Source organism: Falco cherrug, chromosome 4, assembly GCF_023634085.1.
Source record: "Falco cherrug isolate bFalChe1 chromosome 4, bFalChe1.pri, whole genome shotgun sequence".
Taxonomy (NCBI): Eukaryota; Metazoa; Chordata; class Aves; order Falconiformes; family Falconidae; genus Falco; species Falco cherrug.
Window position 1 is genome coordinate 77,640,257 of NC_073700.1, and position 25,352 is coordinate 77,665,608.

General features: G+C 40.8%; 1 long non-coding RNA gene across 1 annotated transcript; it reads left to right on the forward strand.

Moving 5' to 3' along the window:
• Window positions 1-3,560: 3,560 nt before the first annotated feature.
• On the forward strand, window positions 3,561-21,212 carry LOC129735963 (uncharacterized). Its single transcript, XR_008731991.1, has 2 exons — window positions 3,561-6,261; window positions 19,233-21,212. It is a non-coding gene; the product is annotated as an uncharacterized LOC129735963 (long non-coding RNA).
• The last annotated feature ends 4,140 nt before the right edge of the window (window positions 21,213-25,352 follow it).

The following is a 25,352-nucleotide window of genomic DNA, read 5'->3' on the forward strand; positions in this document are numbered from 1 at the left end:
CCCGGTCCCCATCACAACAGGCAGGCTTTGCGTAATGTGTTGAAGAATGGAGCTAATGTCGGCACAGGACTTAGTGATTTCCTAAATCTTCGTCAATAACAGCAGGAGCATGTGGCAATAAAACAATACAAAAAATATAGACTTAATATTTACATATAGTCACTCTAGTCTGGTTTTGATACACATGTTTCTACGCACACACAAATAGGTATACTTTTGTTTTCATAGGAAGGTAGATAGGTTCCTAACAAGAAACTGGTATACTTAGTTTAATAGGCAGAGGAGAACGCTTTAGTTTAGCATTAGATTTTTTTTTTTGTACTTTATCTCATTTTTGTCTTCCTGGTCATTACATGTTACCCCTGCTTGCTGTTCTACTCTCACTCTACTTTCTGTTTTGTTATTTTATTGGGAGAGTTACTCCTTTATTGTTCCATTGGATATGTTATGTTTTACCACAGTGATTGAATGTTGGCCTATGAAATGTGAAATGAAGCAAAATGAAGACATAATAATATATAATTATTATATATTTTATATATATACACAAATAATAAAATAACAAACATAACCATTTTGATTTTTCTTGTCCTTGCCAGAAGTTGAAAATTTGAGAACAGATGTTGGAGTTTGCTTTTGATTGTTTTCACTTTGCTTGCCTGCAAGTTGCAGATGACTCACAGAAGTAAAAATATAATTAAACAGAAAAAAAAATGTTTAAATTATGGAGCATGTGTAGGACAGTTTTTGTTTTCTTTCATGTTCTTCCTGAAGCCGCTAATCAATGGCAAGCAAGAATCTCAAGATTAGCACTTTGCAATGAAATATCAGTCAAGAAAGTCCTCCATACCAGGCAGTTATTCTAGTTTATAATGTCTCTATTTCTGTTCTTGTTGAGACTCTTTCTTTTAATCTGTTGGTGTGCTCACCCTGCTTAATATAAGTAACTTCAATAGTGTTTGTGAGTAGTCATATCACACACTTTGTTCTGAATAGAGGAAAAGTCTACTAGGAATAATTCCTGTTGTTTACATTCCTCTTCTTTACAGCAACTTGTTTTCTTATAGTTTTCCTCGTAGTTATGCAGTAAGAAATGAACAAAAATCTTACGTATTCAGTTCAGCTCTGAACAAACAATACAATTGTAGCTGGAGGAAATACAGGAAGTGTGTTGCCTTCCCCAATTATTTAAAGGACAAGGCTCCTGTAACTGAAAACCTGGATGCTTTTCAAATCAGAACAAACTTCTACAACAATTTTACACATCAGCAGCAGTGCAACAATTAACAGTTTTATTACTCCGCTGAGCTTCTGGAAGAAATGTGTCATCTCCATAATGGCAATTTGCTTCTCACTCTTTGTATTGATGGGTTATATATTACAGTAGTTCTGAACAATATAACTTTCTGTTCCTGTAAATATAAGTGATATGTCTGAGAAATAATTGATAAGGATGTTCTGTATATTGGATAAGACAGCTAAGTGTTCGGCACAAAAGTAACACTGTGTCAGGATTCATGGTACTGCAAGCTGCACCTGAAGAAGACCAGGCTGTGAAAACTGTAACCGCTTCAAGTAACTCCACAATCCTGACTGCAGTACTGTTTGTTCTCACTTTACTTCCTCTCCGAACCACCATTTCCCCCCTCCTCCCAAAGCCCCAGTACACTTGACAGTTACAAGTGCATGCGTCAGAGAACAGCATTTTGATGGTGAAGGACAGTACCGGATTCTGAACTGCAGTATTCATCAGATGGAGCCTCATTTCTGCTGCTCTAGTATTTTAACTTTCCTCTTCTGAACTGCCCTGGGCAAATTTTGAAAGGCAGTAACACCACTTCCAGTTGCTCAGTCACAGTAATGTTTTTCTGACTATCCTTGAGAAAATGGAACTGAGTTAACATTCTGCTTTTTTGCACAACAGCTGGGTCCAGAGGAGTGGAACAAATGAAGCCTGGATTCCTGTCCACTTGTCTCTTAGTTGCTATCCATCTCAATCAGCTGTCTCCCTCCTCAATGTTCCTTATATCCTCCCGACTGCCAGAGACACACTGTGCTGCACTTAGGTCAGAGCCATGTTCCTGGCTAGTCAGAATACATGAAAACTGGCCGTGTTGCTCATGCCTAATAGAAGGGGTCTTGGCTGATTCTGCCCTACCATTTTCTTTGAGGGGACACAAATTTAAGGCTCTTCTTCCTAAACCACAAGTGCTAGAGACACAGTATGCTGTGCTGGGGTCTGTGCCCTCTCCTGATCAGCCAGAATAGGTGTGACAACTGGTGGAGTTGGTCCCCTCTGGTAAAGTGAGTCTTGGCTGAGTTTCCCCTGCCTTTTCCTCAGTGTGGACCAAAATTTGAATCTCTCCTCCCCAAACCATCTGTCAGTTCATGCAGAGTTTGTGGGAAGTTGATATCTATTCCAATTTGCTTGAAATGGTTAGGAGGAATGGTTTGGCAAACAGGTGAACAGGCAAGATTATTGACATTTTTTCCCCTGGGAAACCAGACTAACATTTTCTAATAGGGGCAAAGGCAACTTCTAATTCAACTTCTGTAAGGAAGGGTAAATGGTGACCCAGGAGGAGCAGTAAGTCAGGGTGGAAATGAACAGTAGCACTAGAAAGTTTTCAATGAAAGTGGAAGGAATAGTCTGATGACTGAAGGGCATGACCTGTATTCGCAACCCTTCATGAAATTTCCAGCAGTATTGTGGGCAAAGCACTTGCCCTCTGCCTGTAGATGGGTCTGCATTTATGCAATTGGATTGATACTTTAATATACTAACACATTTGTTTTCTAAATATTTATGCAGCCCTTTGCATGGAAAAAAAAAAGACAGAAATAGCAGTACAAACAAGGGTCACATCTTCCCGTTCTCATCTTTCTATCATCCAACACTGCAGCCGCAGGAGCTGTCGAGCTGCCAAGGGCTACCCGCACGGCCAAAATAGCCAAAGTAGGTGAAAGGTTGTGGAACAGCACATAAACAGGCTGGCGTGCCCAGCCCTGCCTCCAGTTCAGTGAGGGAAAGGTCCTGCAGCTGCTCCAGCACTTGCGCAATCTCCCCCGCCCGCTCACAGGCTGCAAAAGTCAAGAGTACAGTAGCTGGATCGTTTTACTGCCGGAGCGGTGGCCAGTAGCCAGCTTGGAGCTGTAAACACCGGGATGTGCATGGCAACCCAGCAGCACTGACCAGCAGACACCCTTTTTCCTCATTCCCTGTCTTGGTTATCCATGGCTGAGACTGTGTGTTAACTGCTTTAAAATTGGGGAAAAGGACAATGGATCGCTGGTTTCAAAATTGCTTTTCAAAAAACAGCGAGAGGCTTGCATGAGATTAGCTGTGGGTGTTTCAAACTGGGAGTGTAGACATAGCAGTGAGGGAGAAAACTGTTTTGGAGTATGGCTGTACCCTTCAGCAAAGAAGCTTGGACTCAAATGATGATAAAGTATCACTCAAAAATGTTTATCTTGTATTATTGGTTTTATTATTATTTTTTATGGTTTAATTTTTATTTTTTATTTTATTATTTTATTATTGTTTATTTTATTATTAGTGATGCATATTGAATTCAGGAGGCCGCTTACTATGTAGGAAAATAGTAATCTTTGGCCAAGTACACCATTGCAAAGGATGTAGAGGTGAACTCTCAGCATGAGCTGGCACTGATCTGAAGCACACAGCTAGACAAAAAAAAGTTCTTCTCCAGCCTCAGCTGGCTACTGTAGCAGTTCTTGAGGAAGAGCATGTGGCATCTTCTATGAAAGCTGCTAACGCAGAGGGGAAAAGAAAGAGGAAAGGTATCATCAAGGCAGCTGCCACTCATGGCCGTGGCTGCCTTTGCTGTGAGCAGCCCTGCCCTGGAGAAGAGCATCTGGGAAAAGGCAGACAGCTTGGGAGAAGTCAGAAAGAAGTGAATGTTACTAAAAGAATACAACTTCTAAAGCCTAAATGTATTTCAGAAGAACTGGACAACAGATATTCTGTAGGAATATGGGAAGGGAGTTAGTGGAATTAGATGGATCAGTTGAAAAGTTTTAGATTAGACATCTTAAGAAACACCTTACCCTGAGAAGAAAGAGCTGTAGCTTCACCTGTAACTGTTATACAAGTCATGGGCTTTGAACTGGTACACGTACTGCTTTTCTTTTTCAATGTGGACCACTCTGGGTGAAGATGAGATGTTTTTGCTAATATCAGAATATTTGGCTTTTATATCAGCTGCACTTGATACTGTTGAGTATAGCAGGACGCTTGATAAGGTGGATGTCGTGCCCTGAGTTTCTGCTCAGAGCAATAGCCTTAACATGTTACTCCAGGTTATTTTGTCAGAGGCTGATCTTAGAAAGCATTCTGTTGCCCCAGTTTTTCTCTGACAGCATTTCTTTCTTCAGATCTGGAAGCATTTATTTTCTTCTAGTGCCTGATATCATAGGAACTTGAATGAGAAACTTAGCCTAGGAAATACTAAGCCGAGACAAGAGGCATCGTCTAGAAGAGGACTCACTATAGTGTTAATCTGGCCACCCTTTCAAAAGAGATGCAGACTTCCTGGTATCACTGGAAAGCCACTTCCCCCGCTGTTTGGGATTGCCCAAGGGAAGTTTGTTTCCTGTTTGCAACGTTGTGACTGCTACTACTGAACTGTGAACTCACAGAGAAGTTGATCTGGTAAAGGCTGAGTTTCCATAAGGTACTCCACAGAAGATACTGACACAGTAAGCCTATGGGAGTTTTCTACTGTGATGAAATGTGTAACCACATGGTAAGCTGTAACAGCTGCAGTTAAATGTGAAAATGAAGCTTGTGTATTAAAATAGTCCTGATAAAGATCCAGTACGATAAAAGATGTTGCACTGCACAATTAATTGTTTGACATGGGGTCTGAACAAGAACAACATCTTTAGTCATATGACTAACAGGTAGCAGCTAATTACGGGTAAATCATCAATGCAACATTGCTACAACAATAAGGACAGCCTAAACAAAGGAAGTTCTCCCTTAATGTGGAACTGTTTTAATCTCGTGGTATGCTAGACTCTAGCAAAATACAGAGTTTCACTATGCAGTATTAGCATGTTTTCTTTTTACTGTAATTCTTCTAATATTCTTTATATTACTCTGCCCACATTGGCATTTTGAAATTAATTTTTCAATGTAGTGCTCATTTAATAGTCACTGAAGAATAAAATCATCAGAGCTATAGTAGCACTTGTTTTCTAAAATGTCAGTCTACCTAAAGTGGCATAGAAACTCACACTAGTTTAATATTTCTTTATTTCACTTGTTGAAATTACACCAGTATTCTAAATGGACTGTGGTGGTTATATTTATATGCAGGCATTCATGAACATCTATTTTATTTAATTTCTACATGGGAAAAGACCCTTAAACATTCAAAAATACTGAATGAAGAAAGAAGTGTTTTAACTCATGGTTTTACCTATGTTTAAAATATTCAAAATGTGTGCTAGTACAAATCTTGATTCCCTACTCTCTGGGGCATAATAGCTGGGTACAAATAATCAGCAACATGTTTGCAGGCATTGGTTTCACAAAGCTACCTTTCAAAAAAAGTATTTTAACATACTAACAGTGGGATACAGTCTGTGAAACAGAGATTAAAAATGTCTTTGTTGTGAGACCAATTGAATTATAAATTTAGATGGGAAAAGTTACGTTATCAACAAGATAGATTTTCACTGCACAAAAATAGATTCAATGAAATATGTAAAAGATCTCCATTTATACCTGATAGGAAACGTAATTTCCTCTTACACACCCACACAGCTACTGTTGAAGTGTGAATTGCCAGGTCTTCCATTTCATGGCTAGTCATTATTAGTACATATTTAAGTAGGGTTGAAATATAAGAAAACAAATGTAAGCTTACTGTCTGGTTCCTTCAGTACTGGAGAAATGTTACAGAATTTTAGTATTCAGATCAAGCAGTAAATCTGCTATAAACCACCAGAAGATACTCCAGCCAAGAAAAAACTTGGTAGCTACCACAAGAGACTTTGCTGGCTTTCAGCAAGTGCTGAGAGGGAGGGCAGTACTTTCCCAGTGGTAGCTGCTAGAGCACCAGTTTTCCTTCTGCTTTCCATTCCAGATGTGCTATATGGAAGCCTGAAAATCTGTTCCTTAATTTGCAGCTCCCAATATGCTGAAGCCTGTGAAACAGTGATAAGGAAGTTATCAAAGAAGAAACCTGGAATTCAGAAATGCATATGTAGTTCCAACAAGAACAGGATAATAATGTAAGATACTTAAACTGATATTGCACGGGTGTTGCCATGCTGAAGTGAACAAGTATATCTGTATTTATTTTATGGGTATTTTGGGCTGTCTTACAGCATGCACATCAAGTGATGTAATGCTAATCTCCTCTCATATATGGAAACACAGAGTCTTTAAATTGTAAGCATTTAAGTTAAAGAGTCGAATCAAATCAATGCCAAGAATCCTAGCTGGGATGTAATTTTTACTGAAAATGACCTCTTAGACCTTGGGAAAAGCCGAAGATTTTGTAGAAGTGAACTAATAAAGACATTTCTATCACATTTCCCATTAAAAAATCTTAGTCAAACCTTCATTGTACTTTTGACTCTTCTTGTGAAATACAGTAAATGGATATAGTATCTGCCCTTTCCATGAGAAAGACTCAAAGGAGTGGTGGACCGTATTTTGAGAAGCAGTCTGTAGTTTTGTGTGAGCGGTTCTGGCTGCTTAATAAAGGCCATGAGATCCTGCAGCTCTGAGGGACTTCTGTTGGAGTTGTGAACTCATATCACTTTGAAAAATTAGGTGCTAGGTCTGACCAACATCCTGAATTTAACTGTACTGCTGAAAATGTAGGATAAATTTCCACCCCAAGTCACTCAAAGAGACCAATTACAGCATTTTGACTTCCAGAATTTTCTTTCAAATAAAAAGGGTGTGTGCCCCCTGTTTAACCATTCCTGCAGAAATGTATCTAAAATTGTACTTTTGAAACATCCAGATAATTCTAGCCCTTTACAGTCAGTTCGTGTTTCAAATCTTGTGCCAAATGCTTGAATGCCTTGGAGTAGAGAAGACCCTGAAGGAACACATAAAATTATATAGGAAAGGCACCAATTCACTCTTGCTGAGCAGTAATTTGGTTTGGTTTAGTAACCTGTGAAGTGGTTGACTAAAATGATGAACTTTAAGGAAACTGTAAAGAGTGTGATTATTGATATCTGCTGTAGGTGACCTTTACGTGCTGAAAAGATCACGAGGTAGTCAAGACAAACAAATTACAACCTCCTTTTCTTCTTCTCTCTAATGGTCTGAAATTGAAAAATTGGATCTATTGAACCCCAGTTAAAGTTACGACAGCCAAATAAAACAAGGCTACAACTTGCAGTTCTCCAAGTGTGTTATTTATATACCTTGGAGACTAAATGCTCCTGCTGGAGGGAGTCATGACTCACCACCTCCACCTGAACACAAATCACTTCAGGTTATTTCCATCCATTCACTACATCTTCCATTAGCTTTCCCCTCTATAGCAAAGAAACACATTCCAACTTTTCAAGCACAGGTGCAGATCATCCAAACTTCTGCTCCTGATTCTTTTTCCAGTGCTGTGATAAGGACTGTGTGCCTTGCTATCTTCCCTACTTCTGAGTATCTTTCTGGCTGCTCTGCTTGCTGTTTGTGTTAATGTAACCTAAACTCCTGTCAGTATTATCAAATTTATAGTGGATTTGATCAGCTTGCAGGATATGGTTAATGCTTTAGCATCATAGTTCCTGGCAGTACATCAGTATATAGCAGGTAACATTTCAAATGCATTAGCTATACAGGCAACCTTATAACTCTCCTTAGGAGCATCTCTCACAGTTGTACAGTGTCAGCGTGCACAGCATTCTGAGGGTGGCATTTTAAGTGACACTCATCATCTTGATAAGAGACCAAAAATGCAGCAGAATGCCATTGGGTATGTCCCATGACACAGACGTTGCCTGACTGTGCTAGATGCTGGGAAATGCTGAAGGGAGCCCAGGTCAGAGCAAGAAAAGCATTGCTTTCCTTGGTGTAAATAGCCTCTAACAATTGCCCCATAATCACACCAGTTAATTCTTTTTTCCACAACTCCCCTTGGAAAGGGACCCTGTATGGTTCTGTGCTGTCCTAGTCCTAGAATTTTGATAAACATGTTTTTTAGGAGTACACTGAGCAACATGACCAGTGTTTGAAATATGTGATTCCCTTATTCTTCCAATTTTTTTCATTAGGAAAGTTAGTAATTTTAAAAGTTTTATTTAATTAATTTTATGTCTGATACACTGTTTACAGCATGGTCAAAATGAAGTCTTTCCAAGTTCTAGTACAAGTGTATGAACTGTCTGATCCCAACTACTGCATGTATTTGCTACATAGCCTTGATTTTACCTAAGAGAAAGGTTTTATGCTTGCAAGACAGATTTATTCCATGTTATGACTGGGAAACTGAGCTGTCACCAGCAGTGTTAACCCAGACTTTCAGATGCTTTTTCAAGTATTTGGAGATCTGTCAGCTGTGTGTCTGAAAATAAGTTAAGGAGAGGTTGTTTACAGGAAAGGACAGGCTTGGTGTGCTCACTAACTACTGCATTGCTGAAAAGCTTGCTGTAATGTTCTGTTCTTGTCAGAGTTCAGATAACAACTGATGAGCTCACACATGAGAAAGTGTACGATTTTCAGCAGGATGGTATGAAATCTTCTTGCCAGCTGCAAATAGTATTAAGTATTATGCATAGATATTGCGATGTGAGATATTAGAGGGGATCACTGGGACATCCTTGAAATGATGTGTTAACTTCTCAGCAAGAGGGAAGTTGTATATGTGTTATTTCCAGTTATTGGATAGTGTGTGAATGACTGTGAATGAAGTCCTAATCTGATGTCCACTGCATTCAGTTAAACGTTTCCAGTCATTTCAGCTGTAGTCTTCAGTGGGAACTGGATCAAACCTCTGTAAGACAGGAGAGGGCAAAATGCCAGCTGAAAGGAAAAAAATCAGCTTTATGCTTCATATTTTACAATTTTAAATAATTTTTAAATCTTCTAGAAAAGTGTTTTGGAGTCTGATTTTCCTCTTGCTCAGCTTTCCACATTACATGTAGAGTAATTCGATGAGTTGAAAATAATTTTCTTATCACTGTCTAAATTGAGGAAGACAGTAACCTAGGCCACCTTTACAGCAAAGAAAAATAAACCAGACATTCATATTCTTGTTTTGAAGTCCTTTTCTGTGTGTGCTTTGTTCTTTCTGGCTAAAATAAGCAATACCTTGGTTTTAAAAATGCTGTGATGATGTCATGCCTGTCATTGGTCATGGACTGTCAGAGGAAAGAGGCATAGGATGTCTGAATTGGGAGATCAGCAGGGAGATCTGGCGCCAGGAGCCAGGGGGCAGGAGAGGAGGAAGAACTGGTGATTCCCCACTGTAAGCACCAACATCTGAGTGCACTCTTGAGATCAGGAGGGAAGCGGGGGACACCGAACCCTGGAGCTGCTGAATGACACAGCAGTGTTACCTGTTCCTTCCCCGGATGTCCTGTCCTAAGTAGTAAGAAAATACTAGAAAGGTAGGATGGAGCTCTGCATGGAAATCTATAACACATTGAATGTTGGTTTATGCAGGATCTCAGTGAAATGAGCCTCCTTCTTATTTTCAGTCAGCTGTTGGGGCCATAGCCAGCATGTCTTGTTAGATAGCTCTTGTGAACCTCCCAGACTAGACATGCATGACATATTAGATAACTTCACTAAGCCATCTCAGACATGTCCATACAGTACAGACTACTTCCAGGATATCCCATATGGTGGTCCTGTCAAGGCCTTTTTAGGATTCATACCACTATGATATAAAGGTTTCTGATTAGTTGTTGCTATTATGCTTCAGTACCTCATAGCTAAGGGATAAAAAGGGATGGTCTTGCTGGTTTTTTTAGTATTGGGGAGGGAGAGGAACTGGAAGAGAAAGTGGACTTAAAAACCATACTTAAAACAAGACTAGTCAGAAGATGAGACATGGATTTATTCCTAGCAAGGCACACAAGCCTTCTGCATTCTTCAAGTCAAAACATCTTTACTTTCGTTACTCCCTCAGACTTTGGATAGATGCTTTTGCTATCAGCATGAACAATATTTTTTTCCATGACTCAGTGATGTATGGAAGTTTAGAAAACTCCCTACACATTTTACAGGTGTAACTGTTGCCTGCATTACTTCAGATTCTGAAATGGGGTACTCAGCAGGGAATCAGATGCAGGCCACCTCAATCCAGACAGTAAGACTTAATGAAACAGGGGCAAAAGTCCCTGGCCCTTCAAAGAATTGTGTAAATTATGTGTCCTATAGCAACACAGTCTCTAGCACTAAGCTAAACGAAATTCTCTGAAAGCTTTCCACAACCCACTCTGGTCTTTGGTATTGGCTCCTAAATCAAGACTGTGACCTTTGTGCCCTGTTAATCAGCATCTGGAGAGCAACACAAAGCTACCATTTGCTGCTGCCTGCAGACATCCAGTCTGAAGATCCAAGCCAGTGAAGGTGTCTCTCATTGTAGAATAGTATCCAAAATGATCAGAAGGTTCAGAAGCTGAAGGTTTTTCAGAAGAAAAAGGAGTCTGAGCAGTCGCAAAAATTTACTCTGGAAGATGGCTTGACTGCCTCTTTAAGATTAGAGGAGAGGACACAATAGCTCACCCCTGTCTTTGTGTTGACTTAGGAATGGTCGCTGGATATTATGAGAGTTGGTGTCTGCAAAGGCCAGTGCCCACACCTTGAGTTTTGCTTGAGGCTTGGCACCTCTGTGCACCTCTGCGTAGGGTAGGGAATAGGGCTAATTTGGGGAAGAGGAGAGGATGCCTGAATGGAAGACCTGGTGCCTTATCCTTTAGGGAAGTTGTTTTTCAGTCAACTACCCAGAAATGCTTACTATTTGGCACAGGGGATGTCGAAGGATGGGAGAGCTCTGCTCTGCAGTGGAGAGAGAACAGCAGGCATGGCTGAAGCACGGGCTGGGCTTGGAAGGCACTGGAGGCATGTATTTGTATGAACCCCTGTGTCAGGGGCTTTGCAGGTTGGGATGGGGTTGGACTGAGTGTGCAAGGCTGGTGGGTCTTAGGTGGACACTAAATCCTCAGTCCCAGCTCTCACTGCCCATCGGCAGTGTTCAGCACTGTATTCAGAGCCAGTATCCCATGCTTTGTGTTGGGACAGATAGTGGTGTCAGAATTAGGGTAGAGTTACAGTTAGGGAAAGGAAGACTGAAAGGAAAACTGAAAGAACTGAGATACCGTCGTCTCCTGGGTGATGTGCATGGACACGGACAGGTCTAGTGTTGGCAGTGCACTCGGACAACATTTTCATTTAGTTGCTCATGTCATATATTTTCTTGTGGGCACTAGTCACTTTGCTATTTTTACTTTAATGATTATTTCGGAAATATGTTTAGGGAATAAAAGACATCCAGAGTGATTTTCTACTGCCTATATAAGTTAGAGTTCAGATGAGGGTTGGTATTCATACAGGACAGTGGTTTAGGATTGATTTCAGTGAAAACTTCAGTCACAAAGTATGTTGAAGGCAGTGGTTTGGATTTGGAATGGGATTATGAATGGCAGCCATTATGGAAGCCAAAGGGCTTCTCTCTCTAATTCCTACCTTCGTAAAATTACCAGTGAGGTGGCATCTTCTTTATGATGGCTTGAGTATGAAGCAACATGGAACACTTTGGTTCCATTTCTCCAACTTTTTTGAATTCAGAAACTGTCAAAAATTTTTAATATATTGAGACTTTTGAGGGTGACATTGCTAAAAAAAATATTTGAAACTGATTTTTGCCATAGGCCTGTATCAAACTGACTGTATTAATGGTATTTTATAGTCCTGAAAAATCAGTCCATGGAGTGGGCTGTTTTGGCAAGGCTCTGATGATATTAAAGAGTCTTCTGGGAGGGTAACCTTCTGTGAAAGAACTCTGATCCAATAGCCCTGGAAGTCATGCCAAATGGTGGAGGCTGGCAAGATAATTGCAAAGTACATCATTTGCACACTTGAAGTCATTGCATCTTCCTCCAAAACACACTTCTCTCTCCATGTCTGTGGTCTGTTATTACAACTTTCCAGAGCCAGCAGCACATGATCTGCATTTAATTGATGAAGTGCAGCAAGTTCTGTTCTGAGGAGCATCTCATAATGCTTCCAGGCCCAACATTAGCACTGATACCTGTTGTGTGGTCCCACAGTGTTGCCTAGCTTTTTGAGTCAAGTCTTTCATTGAATCACAACTTGCATTTCCAAGGTGGAAGGGAGGGAGAGAACTTCCATGTCAAGGACTGACTGACATAAAAGCCATTTTACTACTCATGTTGCTGAGAGGATTAAATATAGTTTGTTTCCTAATGTTAAAGGACAAAGTAAAGAACTTTGGTTCTTAGCAGTGAATTAGTCAGCTCCATCATCTCTTCCAGAGCTTGCTACTACAATATATCTGTTGGAGATGTTGTCTGCTTATTCTATTTACTTTCACTGATTGCTTGAGTGCATACTGCCCATCTTTTTCTTTTCATAATGATCATCCGGTTCATTATTACAGAGACACTTGTATAAATATTATTACAAAGAAGCTTCTAACCACTTTGAAAGTGGTGGAATTGTCTTAGAAAATAACACATCTATGAAACAAGTTCTCTGTTAAACCCATACTGACAATATATGAACTGCACATTAACTTGTGCCTTAGTTTCTGGTAGCAAACAGGGTGATGAAAGGAGTCTACCTGTGGGCTCCATTTCCATTTAAATTTTGCAGACATAGAAGGAAGAATGCCTGAGGGAAAAAAAAAAAAAAAAAAAAAAAGGAAGTGATGGCAAAGAGGAAATAACTGAGTGGAAGGAAGAAGTGGAATTAGATTCCTTAATGTGTTCTTCCTTACGTATTTTTTTTTAACTTCCATTATACTTCTACCTTATTCCATCTTTTTCTTTTCTTTGTTGTCCTTCACTATCAATGACCTCAATGTTCTCTTGGTACAATCATTTTTGTAAAGTGAAAAATTCAGATCCAGTGACCAAGGTCTTTTTGAATACTATGAATCCTAAATTCAGAACTTTCTAGAACTTTGAAAACATTTCATTTGTTCTGATTTTGTTTCTATTGCTAGAAAAGATGCAGCTTTAAAAAAAAAAGGTGAAAGAGTGAATTTTACTTTTGTTCATATCCCTCTCTACTTACAAAAATATCTCTAGAACATCAGGGAAACTTACTTTAAAATGCTTTTTTATAAAGTTTGTTTCACTTCATTCCACAACGAATACTTGATTTTCTCATGGTGAAGAATATTTACAGTCTCCCCTGTCTGTAGCTTTAGAACAGAAAGTATCTATGTGACATGTTGCCTGTATAGATGCCACTGGGGGTGAGCAGTAACGTAATCTCTAGGGTGAAACAGTGCTGCCACTTACATTCATTCACTCTCCAGAAATTCCAGACCTTTTCTGAACTTTGACTTGCAGGGAAAATTTGCTGTCACCAGTCAGCAAAATGGAAAAAAGAAGTTCTGCTTTGGAAGCAAAAGAAAAGTCTCTGTATGCAACCTGTCTGTCCGTCTAGTAACACAAAGAGAGGGCTAATTTACCAGCCTCATGTTTCCAAGAAGCACTAGTATTTCATATCATGGCTACCAGCTTGCATGATCATGACTTCACAGAAAGGTACACATTCCACTCTGAAAATGTTTTAGTCCTTTTTTTCAAACATTGTCTATTTTATTGAGTACTTAGTAATGTTTCACTATACTTCACCTCTACGAAAACCCAAGACCAGTCAACTCCAAACCATCAAGCCCAGTAAATCAGCCCAAAAAACCTCTGCGTTGCTTGTGGGTGGTTTTTCTGGTGTTTCATATTCTTTTGATGGACAGGGAAGCAAACTCTAACCTTCTGATCTAGGAACGTTTGTGATTAAATGTTGTTGTGGAGGGAAAGGAAGATAACTAGCTAGAAGTGACTTATCTTCATAAATGATGTCAGAGTTGAACTACCTGGGCAAAGATTACATTTCTGATAATTTTTACAAAACAAAATTGTATACTCCATGATATGAATCATCATGTAGCATAACAGGCAGAACCTAGAAGAATAACATCAAAACCAAATCTATACAGTTTGAGCTACTATGGGTTGTGAGCAAGCTTTGATGTAACAGTAGGGTTTCTCCAGTTCAGGTTCTGTTCTGCAAATAGGTAAAGATGTACCATTGCCCATTCTGGGAACAATAAGATTTTTGAGGATATCAATTTTCCATAAATATAAACTCACATAACTTCTTTTGCTTGACAGAATATTGGTGAGAACTGACCCTAGTTCTGCAAGGACCTTCAGTGCAATTCTGCACTAAAGTTATAATGTGGGTAGGACAATGAACAAGGTAGTATATTACTGTAATCTAATTTCCAAGCAAATAGGCTGTGAGCATTTGAACTAAGTCTAGAATTGATTAGAGCCTGAATTACATCTGCTGCATGACATAAAAACAAAGCTACTAGCTTACGTAAATGGAATTTATTTAGTTTAAGCAAGGCATGAAAGAGGTGTAAACATAGCTCAGACAAATCTGTTTCTGTCAGAAGCATGGCAGTTATACGTGTCAGTTCTTTAGAAATAGCCTATTTATGAAAACTAGGCAGCAATACAATGGCATGGCATTCCTTTTTTATTCTGGGTGACAGTATTTAAATATCAACTTGCAACTGAACTCAATAAAATTATAAATATTATTTGTTAGTCCATGGACCTCTCCCCCTCCTTAGGTCTGAATTCCTTGAAGATGCTTTGTTTTTCTCATTTCCAAAGTGTCAGTGTTTTCAGAACGTGTAAATCTTTCCCCGCCTTGGAAAGACGTCGTTCCTGATTCATCTGCGTTCGTCTGAGAGCTTGGTATGCCTACATGTGACCAAGTATCCACATGCAGCCTGATTTGTGTTTTGGCTCTGAGCAGAGATGGTAAGGGAAAACATGATATAACTGTACAGAAATAGATTAGTTATTTAGGATTCAAAACAAGTCATCAGATCTAATCTAGACCTTTGGTCAAGCTATACCTGTTTCCTCTTTTAACACGTACAAATTCTGTAATATCTTGGGGGACAATACTGCAGAGCTGAAAATGAAAACTTCCATAAGAAGTCAAGATTATTCTTCTGAAATACATTCAAGTTTTCCATCTAGAATTTTCAAAGCTGTGCCAGTTTACACTAACTGGAAGTCTGTGCCTTTGTTTAGATCAATACCAGCTATGAAATTAGTGGGGCATAGTTTTGCCACTAAAACTCCGTGTATGCTCCTTGTGCAAAAATGGAAGGAGCTGACAAATACCTGTTATGTGCCCAAGTTTCAGGGAGTGCAGCTCAAAACATCAAAACATGGATGACTAATCCTTCTTTCAGAAAGTTGTCTTCCACACTTAACACTGAGCACCCAGACAGCACTGTATCCCCAGTCTTTGGCATAGTGAAAATATCTGCTAGGGAAGCTGCTGCAGAACATAAAGGCTTGTTCTTCCTGGCTCAGAAAAAGTAAGTTTCTGCTAAGTGCTATTAACTGGAGTTTTCTCTTGAAATGTGGAAAATCTCAGTATACAGTGTGCATGCATTATTTCTGTAACTGTTAGAAGAAATGTATGTTGTAGCCATTCTGGGTAAATAATCAGAGACAAAACCTGGAACTGAGCAAACTCCCTAAGTTATTTGTATTCTAATAAATGAAGAAGAAGTGAAGTTTTGTAAAAACAGTGTTATTTTGTCTAGACATGAAAAGGTTTTGAAATTAACAGTACACATTATTACAATGGATGAACTGTGGCTATGTTCTTCAAGACATCCCACTCCAGCAATTTCTGTGGCAGTGCAGGATGTCATGACAGTTAACCCAGCCTAGGTTAGATATGCCTGTGTGGAACTGTCTGCCTGCTGGCATCCTGAAATGTTTTTTTCTTGTAACGCTGATTCTTTATTTTGCCTGATTGCTTTCAGTCATACTTAAGACTCCTGTTTAGTTTTCATTTATATTTGTTTTCAATGTTTGTAGTTGGTCATTTGAGTGTTTTTTAGTGTACACTACAGAATCACTTTTTTAAAGTTTCTTTGAAACATAATTGCAGATTTCTGAGCAGAAATAACAAAATTTCAAGAAAAGTCTTCAGGCTGCTTTAACAGTCCCTTTTTTTTGTTTTTTACATTCCTGCACTGCATCACCAGGTAAAACCAAACCTATCATAGCATTATTATATATGACCAACAGTCATCCGTACAGGGTGTGGAAAGTCTGGGATTACTTTGGAGGTGACTATATTGCAAATTCTAGAATCTTTCTTTTTCCTGATAATTTTTCCACTGTTTTCCTTATTAGTTGCAGGCCAGCTCATGCTTCTGATGGTGGCAGTGATGACTTAAAATGAAACAGGACTCTTAGCTACAGCACACATAATATTAAAAATATATTAGAAAGGGTCTAGACCCCATGCACAAAGAGGTGATCCTCAGGTGACTTGGCAAAAGGTAATTCTGTGGATCTTGCACAAAGGACTGCCAAACCCACAGAAGTCAGCTGATGTCAACAGAGTAAAATACATTTAATAATAGGTTCGATACACTGCACAATATACAACAAATTTAGGTTGTAATAGCTGCAAAATAATAATGATAACAACACAGTAGGACATAAGCAAGCCAGGAGGTTCCTGGAGTGCATTGGTGATAAATCCCTCCTCCAGGTGATAGAGGAGCCAAGGAGGAGAGGTGCTCTGCTGGACCTCGTACTCACCAACAAGGAGGGGCGTGTTTGGGATGTGAAGATCAAAGGAAGCCTTTGCTGCAGTGACCATGAGATGGTAGAGTTCAGGGTCCCGAGGGCAGGGAGGCTGGTGAAAAGCAAGCTCACAATCCTGTGCTTCAGGAGAGCAGACTTTGGCCTCTTCAAAGATCTGCTTGTGAGATAAGGCCCTGGAAGAAAGGTGGTAGTGGTGGTGGTGGTAAGCTAAGAAAGCTGGTTAAGATTCAATGATTACCTCCTATAAGCTCAGGAGAGTTCCATCCCAATGAATAGGAAGTCAGGCAAAAGTGCCAGTAGGGCCATGTAGATAAACAAGGAGCTCCTGGCCAAACGCAGACACAGAAAGGAAGTGTGCAGAAGGTGGAAGCAAGGATGGGTAACCTGGGAGGAATACAGAAACACTGTCCAAGCATATAGGGATGAAGCTGGGAAAGCTAACACCCAAATGGAATTGCATCTGGCCAGGGATGCCAAAGGCAACAAGAAGGGCTTGCATAAGTACCTAGGTGACAAAAGGAGGACAAGGGAAAATGTGGGCCCATTGATCAATGATACAGGGGACCTGGTTACACAGGACATGGAAAAGGCTGAAGTACTGAATGTCTTCTTTGCTTCCATCTTTACTAGCCAGACCAGCCTTGAGAAACCCCAGGTGCCAGAGACCAGGAGGAAGGCTAGAGCAAGGAGGATGTGCCTTTGGTGGAAGAGGATCAGGTCAGGGAATAGTTAAGCAAACTGAACATCCATAAGTCCATAGGCCCTGATGGGATGCACCTACAAGTGCTGAAGGAGCTGGCAGGTGTCATTGCGAGGCCACTCTCAACAATCTTTGATTGATCATGGTAACTGGGAGAAGTGACTGAAGACTAGAGGAAAGCAAATGCCATTCCTGTCTTCCAGAAAGACAAAAAGGAGGACCCAGGGATTTACAGGCCAGTCAGCCCCACTTTGACCCCTGGGAAAGTGATGGAGCAGCTCATCCTGGAAACCATTTCCAGGCACACGAACAAAAAAGTCACCAGGAGCAGTCAGCATTGGTTCACTAAGGGGAAGCCATGCCTGACCAAACTGATGAACTTCTATGATGAAATGACTGGCCTGGTGGTTGAGGGGAGAGCAGTAGCTATTGTTTACCTGCACTTCAGTAAGGCCTTTGGTACTGTCTCCCATAAGATCCTTACAGACAAGCTGTTGATATATGAACTGGATAAGCAGACAGTGAGGTGGGCTGAAAACTGGCTGAATGGCTGGGCCCAGAGGGTGGTGACAAGCAGCATGAAGTCTTTCCGGGATTCTCTCCAGTATGTGCAGGTCTCTTTTCTACTGGGGAGCCTAGAACTGGACACAGTGCTCCAGGTGTGGCTTCACCAGTGCTGAGTAGAAGGGAATAATCACCTTCCTCGACCTGCTGGCAACACTCCTCCTAACACAGCCCAGGATACCATCAGGCTTCCTTGCTGCAAGGGCACACTGCTGGCTCATGTTCAACTTTGCATCCACCAGGACCCCAGATCCCCTTCTGCAGAGCTGCTTCCCAGCTGGGTGCCCGCCAGCCTACACTGACGCATGGAGTTGTTCCTCCCCACGCTCAGGACTTTGCACTCTCCCTTATTGAACTTCAGAAGGTTCCTGTCCACCGACTCCTGTCAAGGTCCCTCTGGATGGCAGCACTGCCCTCTGGTACATCAGCCACTGCTCCCAGCTCCCAGATTTGTCATCTGCAAACTTGCTAAGGTTACATTCTGCCCCATCATCCAGATCATTAATGAAGATGTTGAACAAGATTCGAGCAGCATTGACCCCTGAGGTACACTGCTAGTTCCTGGTGTCCAACTGGACTTTGTGCCCCAGATCACCACACTCTGGGCCCAGCTGTTCAGCCAGATGTCAGTGTACCTCGCTGGCTGCCCATCCAGGCCATACTTCATCAGGTTCTGTATGAGGAACTTATAAGTGACAGTGTTAAAGACTACTGACGTCCAAGTACACAATATCTGCTGCTCTCCCCTTGCCTTTATACTTTGCCTCTAATTTCTCTTCTAAACTCCCTCACTATGGTTGCAAGAGTGGCAGAGCTAGGTGCACCAGTATACAGAGTTTTCAAAAAAAGTGACCTTGTCAAAAAGAGGATCAATTCCACTACAGTTTTACAGCCTTTAACTGATAAATATAAGACAGTGGACAACATCACCACTAAATCCTTAAGAGGACGTGAATAGGAATGAAGTCCGCTAACCTGTTGCCCTGATGGAGTGAATTGTTGCCCTGCCACCTAGTGGCAATATGCCACTGTATAGCAGTAATTAAGTCTATTTATGTTATAAAGCTTTATTATAATTCTCACACTTTTATGAGGCATTTTATTTTTCTTTTCTATGTAGGAAACGCCTTTGTACTAATGGAAGATCAAGCGTCAATCAATGTTAATAGTCTTAATGAAAGTTCTTACATGAATTGAGAAGCCTGAATAAAAATAGGAGGATCAAGAGTAGTTGAGTAATTGTATTTTACTAGCAGCGTATCAAACACATCAAAACATCAAGATTTGAACAAATTCAAAATACAGAGGTGAGCAAGGAAACAGAAGTAGCATTTTTGTAATACATCATTTAGGGCTGTTTTTCTTATCTCCTAAATCAGACATAAAACTTAGTGCTTAAACAAAAATGTGGGGGGGGACAGGACAGAGAGAAAAATGAATGGTGTCTGTTGTAATCACTCTGTTACACCATGTATATGCCCTACCCTGGAATATACCCCTGCCTTCTCATCCACCCCTCGTATCTTCCTGGAAAGTGTGATGGTTAATGATACAATGTGTAGTGAAACAATTTCTCCCATACGAATTAAAAGGACAGGTTCATGGACTAAAGAATTATTCATAATCATGAGTAATGATCCAATAAATCATCCAATTGGATGATGGAGAGCAGGATCATCAACTGGATGAGATTCTGGCTTTTCAGGGGCTAGCGAGGAGCAACTTACTCTTCTGAAAGATCCCAGCAACTTCGTCTGGAGACTGAACATCCAAGCACATCCCATTGACTGATTGATCCTGACATATCTGAAGATCACGATTATGAAAATGTATAGAACACAGGACTGACACCAGTGGCATAAGCCTGATGATCCATTTATGGTTTCCAAATGCAGTCCTCCCTCTTGCTGTGTGAATGGCCATGCCAGACTGGTCCCACAGCTCAAGAGTCACTTAGTACATAATTCAGCTTATTTTGAAGGAAGGTGGTCATCTGAAATAAATGCTGAGGCACGGCAGGGGTATGTAATGCAATAGTTTCTCCTTCAACATGACACCTAGATGGTGATGCTGTATGCCTGTTTCATGTGAAGCTTTTCACGATGCATGTTATATGCACTCTGAGCAAGGGGGATTTATTTTTTTTGGCAGTGACTTCAGCGTAATCAGCATTGGCTCCTGTACACAGACATGGCCCCTGGGCTTGTCACTGCGGTGTTGCATGCTGACATGTCCCATGGAGCTCACTGAAACTTTTTCAACAGTCTCTTTCACGGCCTACCTGTATGTCAGAGGTTTTGGGACAAGGATCAGATACTTCCCAAATATGAAGGAAACCCATAAAAATCAAAAGATATACTATAACAGAATAAAACTATTACATCGTGCATTGAAATTAATTGAAATTAAGTTTCCTGTTTATACATAGAGAAACATTCTTCAGGTAAACAGGGGAAATACTATAATAAAGTCTTTTTAAAAAAGTAGAACATTAGCTGTCTTTCATTAGGATAGTAATAAAAAAAGGTACATATATAGGGTGAACCAGTGGAAAGCAGAGTATCTGGCCATGCCCCAGAAGATATATTTACTGGAGAGAGTTGTATGTATTTTGTCTAGACACATACACAGAAATATTTTTATTTTTATCATAGCCATGGTGAGAAACCCATACTGATGTGGGGATAGATTCATCTTCCTAGTGTGGAGTGTGACACATAGGTAATGGTTGCTCTTGCACAGTTTGGCGTTTTTGACAGATACTTCCTTTTCTATTAACTCTATATCTCCTCTCCTTTATAGTAATACCACAAGTAGTTTTTTTAAGGGGTGGGGGGAAAAGCAGCATGCCATTATAAATCCATCTACTCTAATTAGTGGTTACAAACACAAAACTCCTTCATCATAATAATGTAGTTATAGTGTAAAATCACTAGCACCTTTCTAGTTCTTTATATGATTTGTTTGGGGTTTTTTTCCTGTAACCCTAGAACAGGATTTCTTGAATCTGTAATAGATGGGGGGACAATTACAGCACCTTTGTAAACTTTTTACTACTAAGTTGTTTACAATAATTTCAAATAATTCCATGTTATCATCATTTTGCCTTGGTATAGTTGTATTAATAGGATATTAATAAAAGCTGCTGGTGGTGAGTAGGGCTTTAAAACTGTACTGCAAAGCCTGACAGTTGATTTCCAAACACTAACATCTGCTAAAAAATTACTACTCCTGGATGCTTTTGGAGAGGCATTAACAATATGTGCCAGACCTGCCAGCTGCACTGTTGGGAAGTCATGAGACCCAGAAAGCACACAGGGACTGCAGGCAGCTGACAGGCAATTATGTAAAAGAATGTATTATAGAAAACACTGCACAGCAGGTGCAACCCAAGGAAGAAGAGGCAACACTAGCCACTGACACAGAAATGGGAAGGGTTGCTGAGATATAAACGGGTGGCACATCATGGCTGCACTATGAAATACATGGTCCCAAGGCTGAAGTAAAACCTCTACCTTGCCGTTAGCTACGACTGTGCAGGAGCAGGCTGCGAGAACTGAAGTGGCTAAAAGTGAATCTCTCACAATGTGCATTTACATGATATTTCACAATGGATGGGTACAACTGATGTGCAGCTTATCTGACTAGAAGATGTCATCCACATTTAGGCTACAGCCATCTCCCAAAGCCAAGGCCTGCATTCAGTCATGCAGCAGGTATCTGGCTCTCCTGTTCGTTAACGGGAAGCCTAGAGGCATCAAAGGCTGCAGGTGGAGCTGTGCAGTGCTCCAGCATCCTTGAGCTGTTTGCAAGGCGGCTGCAAGGCAGCTACTGAGAGAACCCTCACCTGCTCTCCCATAGAATCGTAGAATCATTTAGGTTGGAAAAGTCTTTAAGATCTTCGTTTCCTACTGTGGCACCTAACTGATGTGCCACTCTGCAGCTGCCTGCATACAGACAGGGGTCCAGGATGTGATTGCATTGCAGCAGTTAGGGAGTAGGTTCACAGGACAAGGAACGAGTAATATAATACAACTGATTGCTCCCAGCATTACCAGCAGTAAGGTATCAATGCAGATACAAAGTGTCTACTAATGACACCTTACTACTGACATTTCATCACTCAGACACCACCAAGCCAAGGCACAAGAATTCTCTTCTGACCAGATTGTACATTTTTCTTTTCTCTGTACAGACCATTCCCAGCTACATGGGAATATGTTCTGTGGATGGGCACTTACATGATTTGGCCATCACAGAGTCTTGCCACTTTTACCAGTCCAAGATGTAAGAGAGACTTACATGCACAGACCTTGACCTCCCTAACACTCCCCTCCCCTCCCTAGTCTTCATTGTAGCCCATTACTCTCAGCACACAGCTTTCCAGCAGAAAAAACTCTTCTTCAAAGATGACCTTGGTCTCATCTTCTCAATCAGCATCTCAGATTTTGGGCTGCCTTCTGAAGATGTCCAATGTGCTCCAGAAAACAGAGGCCAGCAAGTATTGCACATTAAAATGTGCTAAGGCACTTTGGCACTACAGAGTAGTATTGAAATAGTATGATCCCTCATGGATATATTTCCCACTGTCAGCTACTGTCCCCACACCTTCTTAATAGTTAACTCTGTCAAGCTGGTCTGCAGAAGGAAAGCCACCACTTGAGTGAGCCCCTGCCATACTTGATGATCATAGTCCCAGAGGTAAGACAAGTTGCCACTGCCTGGAGCCATGAATTTCAGGCAGCTATCTCCTTTTCTTGGCTGGAGACACAGACATAGCATCCTTCCTCCTTCCATCACAGTCTCACCATCACCTGGGCTGTGCTAGAGGTACACCTAACCTTGACATCACAGTGGCAACATCTTTGACAGTCACCACCTCTCCTTTCACTGCTCAGAGAATGATTGTGCTGTCATATATTCACAGAGCACTACCCCTGGAGCTGCTGCGGCCTCAGCCTCTGCGGCTCCTGCCAGACCCTCCCTCCTCAAAAGCCTTAGGGGTGAGTTCCTCCACCACAATGCCAGGAGGCAAGGGAAGTGCAGCAATCTCTTTCAGACCCTCCTGACTCCTTAGCATTATTGCTCTTGGACCCTCACTTGTATCTTGCAGAGCTGCTTGTTCTGACCCTGTCCAAACCTAAAGTTCATCCCAGGCCTTAACTCTCCCTAATCCCTATTTACTCTAATTGACACTGGCTTTGTACCCATCTAGTGTACAATCGGTCTCCGCTAAACTCTAGGCTGAGCGGAGTGCGGTGGGAGCTTTTATTATGTGTTAAGATTCACTCTTGCCCTTGGCACCTCATTCTAGAGAGAGTTCTGTCATGCCTGGAGAGAGCAGGCACACATACCTTGAGAATGGCACTGAGCATGAAATGCCTACATCACAGGGGATGGATTAGTGGAGATGTGTCAGTTGTATATACGTGAGAGTGACATAGGCAACCCTCAAAGCAAAAATGTCAGAACTGAGCTGCCTTCCAAGCACAGACATCTCAATGCAGGAGATGATTGTGTTAGAAAAACGTGGGGAAGTAATCAAGATGAATCATTGTCATGTACCACAACATCTAAAATGGCACTAGATGTCTGCCTACTTTCAGTCCCAAGTCATAATCTCAGTGTCCTGTGGGTTGAGGGATCCCAAATCACCTTATCTTCTTTATGCCACAGACATGCAGCTCTCTGTTCAGGCATGAAGTGAGGACAGATAGCCCTGTTCAAGTCATGCTAAGCAGTCCTGTTCATTTTGGATATATGCAGGCAGCCTCCTAATTCTGGACTGAAATGCATAAATGATTTGGTTTTCCAAAAGTCTAGGTATGAGGGCCACTTGTCTGCTGAATTTTAATTTGCATTGTCTTGGTGGAACAGTCTGTGCTGCCATAGCTTTTCCTTTAGGCTTCCTTACTAAGATGGTTGCTGTGTCTGAAAGCTCGTCGCGTTCGGTAGCAATTTTCCACACTCCTCCACCATTTATTTTTAGATTTCAATAAGAAAAAACATACCCTTCTACAACTCTAGCCACTGATAGCTATTTGGGATCAGAAGCAATGCCAAAATAATCACGCTCATACACTGCAACACTGAATTCCCTTAACCAAGCAGCAAACCAAAGCAGAGGAACAAGCCCCACCTCAGAACTGTTTTATCAGCTATCCCCTTTTAAGAAGATTAATCTGTTATATTTCTCTGCTGCTGCTTTCATCTTCCCTTTGTGAGTCTCATCCAGACCTCCAGGCAAGCACAGCTGCTTATCCTCATCTGGAGACTTTGAGTCAGGAAAAACGAGGGAGAGAGTATAAATTACAGGCCTATTTGTCAACAAGCAGTGGGTACGTATGAGAAAAGCATGGATAAAGAATGGAAGCCATGGCCAGGGCTGGGTGTCTCAGGCCCCAGCTAAGTGGTTTTCTAAGACTACAGCATAAACTCAGAGCTAGGACACTGCTAGGAAACTTTTGCTGTGCACTGACACATCAATAGCCATTTCTGAAGAGATATATATACTACTATAATTAGTACCTATAATTGTCTCTGTAGATGGGACATTAAGGCCACAATTTCCTATTAATTTACATTAATTAGTCCATCCAATTCATGGTTAAGGCATAATGGAGAGGCCAGCAAAGATGACTGTCATAGGCAGAACTAAGTATGAAAAATAAGGGACATTTCAAAGAGACATTTTAGAGAAATATTTTCTTTTAGGATCTCTCCATAATGCATTTCTACTTCCAATCTTATGAATAATTTGCCATAAGGTTCAATTTGTTGTCAAGAATAGCACTTAGCTGGCTTCATACATTTTAATACATCTTCACAACATACTAAATTCATGGATCACCTTGCACATACTGCTGATTTTAACTTTGAGTGGTAAAGCTAAGCTTCAAGTTAATATTTGGGAGGTCTCAGGATTCCTATAAAGAAATGTAGCATCCTTTGGTGTTTGTAAAAATGCAAACTGTTGTTTTAAACCAGACATGGAGGATTGGATTTCAAACCAAAGGTGGTGTGGGGAAATGAGACACTGTTTTGTAAAAAGCACCCCATAACTGTAAAGATCTCTGAATGCTGCCAGTAATTCTGTAAACTCAGTGATTTCTTTTGCTCCCTTCAACAAAGTTCTTGAGTCATCAGGAAGTTGAAACAGAGCTGAATAGAGACACCTATTTATATTGGTCTTTAAGAGAGAATTTCAGTCTGTGTTCCCCAAGCCACTCATCCAGTCCTG